Source organism: Lytechinus pictus, chromosome 12 (assembly GCF_037042905.1).
Source record: "Lytechinus pictus isolate F3 Inbred chromosome 12, Lp3.0, whole genome shotgun sequence".
Taxonomy (NCBI): domain Eukaryota; kingdom Metazoa; phylum Echinodermata; class Echinoidea; order Temnopleuroida; family Toxopneustidae; genus Lytechinus; species Lytechinus pictus.
Window position 1 is genome coordinate 20131424 of NC_087256.1, and position 4660 is coordinate 20136083.

Here is a 4660-nt window from a genome sequence, read left to right on the forward strand (position 1 = left end):
GACCGAATCCGCGCTTATTTTGCTTATTTCTCAGCAATTACACAATTTCTTCCAGAATCCTTTGGCACATATTTTTTATTCATACAAACAGACACTTAGGTGGTCATTATATTAGATTCTGTAAAAAGTCATTTTTAGATCGTTACCAAAACTGGAATTTATCTTTAATACACCCAAAACGTACTGGTTGGCAGGTCTGCGGGAAGGGGGGCTTCTAGAAAAATGGAAAAGGGATAAACTGGGTTTCCCGCAATGAAGCTGTATGTCTGCCATTACGGTTCTGAGAAGGGACTTCATTATTAAAATCAGAAATTTATTAAATGTTTAATTGCAAACTTACCATAGAAAAAGTTGCTTTTTCCAGATCCATTTCTACCAACTGAGAAAAAAAAATACAGGCGTGTCAAATGATAAATTAGATAATCCAAAACAAGACAAAAAGAAAATGACAAACATCATTGTATGCTGCTGTATTATTGGAGAGATACAAATTACAAAAAATTCTCATTATCATCAATTATAATGATACATTCTTATAAACAAGTGGAATTGCTCTGCATGAAACCATTCATAGCAGCTGTGCTCACTTTATGACATTTAAATATCTCTTTTAAAAACCTTAAAGTTTTTGGTTAACCCTAAAAGGCCTGGGGAGCCAAAATTTAGGGCAAAAATGTTATCACTTTTTTCATTGAAGTCTCGCGCAACTTTTGAGACCAAATTCGCGACATACAGGTTTAGCATCGCAATGCCACGTGACTTTTATAAGAGACAATGTCGTGCTGAAAATGGCTCAATTTTATACTTTGTGTACAAGGCCAATGGAAGATGAAATTCATAATAGGGTGATTATTTTTTGTTCTAATTGGTCTGCTGAATTAATCTAGGGTTTATTTTTCTTGTTAAATAGTCTGTAATAATTTCCATTGAAGAAACAATGAAAAACAAAAGATGAAAAAACAAAGAAATACATAAGAAATTCTAAAAACAAAGAAGTATATTTAAGGAAAAAATTGGTTTTTGCAAATTTCTTTGTGGAAACCTTTATGCCCCCCATCATGCCCCCCCCCCCCAGTCCTCAATACATCTCAAATAGCCCAGTCCTTTTAGGGTTAAAGCCTGACGTAGCTTTGGTGATGCTGTAACATGGTGGAAGTACATGTACTTTACTAGACATTTAATGAAAACTACCTACTGCCTATTAAAGTCTGGAATTCTGGACTTGCCTTTAAAACGTTGCAGTGAATGTGGATTATCCCCGGATATTTTTACAAATTTTCCATGGCTTTTGGCTTTTTGTGAATTTGGGGGGGCAAAATCACCCACCCCCCCCCCCCCGTGTATTTTTTCCCCCTAGAGTCACAAACTTACTCTAACAAAAGTAAATAGGAGGACACATGTATAACAGACATAACTTTTGTAATGTCCCAGAATTCCCAGGAGAAAAAAAAGAAGATTTTTGCACTTACCAACAACATTATGCTTGGGACTGAAGGGATCCACAATAGTCTGATCCCTGTAGGATCGAAACCCTTGTATCGTTACCTATGAACATGAAATGAAAAAAATATCAATTTTTATTTAAGACAGGGTTCACACACTAATATTCACAATCTCTAAATTCAAAGACTTTTCATGGTTTTCCAGAGCTGAGCAGAAAATTTAAATTTCTATGACAATTGGGCGATTCCATACGTGACGTACGGGATATTTTGACAACAACTTCTAGTTTCCTAGCCGAATGCTTGAGCAATAAAATATTCTTTTTTGTCAATGATAAAGCTATAGTGGGTAGTCATGTTAAAAACTAATAACACACAAAAAATGATTATGGGTAAATTATACAATGTAGGTGAAAATGTTGTGTGTCGTATGGGACTCAGAAATGTCCCGTACGACACGCAACAATTTAAGCTCTAATTCACCTACGGACAACATATTTTTGTTGGTTGTCAGTTTTTTGCATGTCTACCCAGTAGTACTTTAATATTACCGCAAAGCAAATTGAAGTTCTTCGTTCGTTTGGACAGCAGGTTGAAAAATGTTGTGAAAATGGCTGATAGTCTTAAAGTGCCGTAGGCCTATTTTGTATTACCAAACATGCATCAATAGTACGCTTTTCTAAAACTTTGCACATCCAGGAAATTTGAATACAGAGTTGATGAAAAGGGGCAAAACACATTTTCAAAGTCTTTATTTTCTCAAAATAACAAAATATGGTCAAAATATAATGTCTACAGATCTAGAGTCTATAAGGTCAAAATATCATGAATTAGTCAATTTTCCAACTTTCTCTCTTGTTATCAAAATATATCTAGATGATTTTTAATTCAGGAAAATATCAAGTCTGAATGACTGACTATCCATGCACTGAAAAGTATCAGCTTAAAACAGGTTGATTTTTTTTCTTAGGGGGGGGGGGGGAATGGCACGATTTTGGAGCAAATTCAGCCTGCAAGAAAAACGCGATCTGATTTGATTTTCACCTCATATTTGGGATGTATGGACATTCAGGGGCTTCTTTTTATGCGAATTATGGAAAAGTTTTATAGGATCATTAGAAATGAGGATTAAGAGATAAATAGCAAACCTTTTTTTTTTGTGTCTGTTGAGATGGTCATGAGTTTAGATGGGAATTTTGAATTTCTATTTGCCACAATTTTTTCACTTTGTTGCAAATTTTTAATCTTAAATTTCAAAAAAAATCATACCATCAGAGAGTGTCAAATTTACTATTTAGCACTCTGTGGAAGCTAAAATTTGGATTTGTGTGTGTCCCATTTATTGCACTGCCTACATCTAGATCTAGACTAGAGTCTATGGCAGGAAAATGCTGAAAATCTGTCTGATTTCATTCTTCTTTTTTGCAGCCATTAATCAGAATTTTTCAGAAAATGTCACATTTCTTATTTTGAAAGTTTTTCTGTTCAACTCCACATGCACGAACAAGGCACACATTCAATATTTTCTTGAATAGAATTAGAAAGTAGATCTGAACGAGTGAGGCTAGCTTAACTCTAATTCAATGGTGAAATCCATCCCCGAAAAATGTTTATCTTAATCAGACATTAGAAAAAAATCAAACAAGACACAAGTACTATAGTATAGAGTATGGTAGTGGATCGTATTACCGAACACTTTTCATGAATTCAATCATATCAAACACATTATTCTCATAAAATTTACCAAACTTTCACCATAAATACACAAGTCACAATTACCTACAAAATATAAATATGTAAAAAATTTGCTGAAATCGTTTTTCATTTTTACGATATTAGCTTCAAATCAGACCCCTCTTCATCTTCACATGTGAAATATTTTGGTCACTTGAAAAAGGTATCGTATTACCGAACGTGTGTTTTCTATGGGAAAAGTTGAGAAAACAACAAGATCACTGATGAGCTACTTTGACCGTACTTTATTATTTTTTAGAATATTAAGACTTAAGAAATGTGTTTTCGACCATTTTTCATCATCTTTCTATTTCAAGTTCCCTTTGCCTTTGGAAAGATGTTGCAAAGTTTTGAGCGTATGAAATTATTTTCTGACGAGTACGATGCGCGCGTTCGGTAATACGAGGCCAGTCGGTACTAATAATAATACATTCACTCACTATATAAATATGCTGAAAATTTCATCAAAATTGGATTTAAAATCAGAAAGTTACAACGATTTAAAGTTTTGTTTATTTTGCGAAACCTCGGTCAGACTCTCAGAGCCTCAGAGGTACGGTATGACTGAGCATAATTTATTTTCCCCTTTAGTTTTATTTGGGGTGCTATTGCGACCCCATTCTACCCCATTTTTGGAGTATCCTCTGCCTTATATTACACGGACGAGTCCTGGGCTCCGGCCCGCGAAGCCGAAGCCCAGGCCTTCCTGCCAGTACCGGTATTAACACAATTGCACTTGCTCTGCACTGCCACTAGTAGTATAGTACTACCGTACTACTAGAGATAAACTGAGCAGCCAGTAATTGCGAGAAAAGCTCCGAGTCCGACTATCCGAGATCTATATATTTAATTATGTGCATAATTACCTGTTTAATGTACATCTTAAGACTGCCTTTAGACGTTTAAGATGGACTACGAAATTTTCAACCTTGCACATCCATGCAATAAGATGCAAAAAAGGGATCTTAGTGAATAAAGTCGAGGTTATCTCATCCCATCACGTCCACTTCAGTCCCGCCACTGCCTACACACGCCATGTAAATTTGCTTCAGATTATATTAGCGCCCTCAACCTTAATCTACGCTGTATGTACTATCGCTGCTCGACTAGCGCGAGCGCAGCAGCTTCGAAGCCTGAGCTACCCGCGTAGCTATCGTCGCCGCGTCGTTGGCGAGCTTGGCTGGGCTCGATTAAAATGGCGCGCTTTGTTCAGTAAGCCTAAGCCGAGTCTATTTTGACAGAGGGGTATATTAGAGAAGTTTTGAAACCTGTAAATTCACTGCAAAGTTAAAGAAAATATTGCTTAGTTTTTGCAAGTCCAAGTAAACCTCTGCATATTTTAATTGTATTTATTATGCATCTTACATGTGGTAGACCCTATACCTCTATTATGCTATTTCCCCCAAAAAAATACTTGATTTACATCCTGATGGATGATGACATATCCAAACACTAGACCCCTTCTACCGTGTCACCATTCATAG

General features: G+C 35.9%; 1 long non-coding RNA gene across 1 annotated transcript; it reads right to left on the reverse strand.

The window, feature by feature from the left end:
• Positions 1-337: 337 nt before the first annotated feature.
• LOC135156215 (uncharacterized) lies at positions 338-4226 on the reverse strand. The gene is made up of 3 exons (XR_010295347.1): positions 4043-4226; positions 1470-1545; positions 338-379 (listed from the first exon to the last, which is right to left on the reverse strand). It is a non-coding gene; the product is annotated as an uncharacterized LOC135156215 (long non-coding RNA).
• Between the last annotated feature and the right edge of the window lie 434 nt (positions 4227-4660).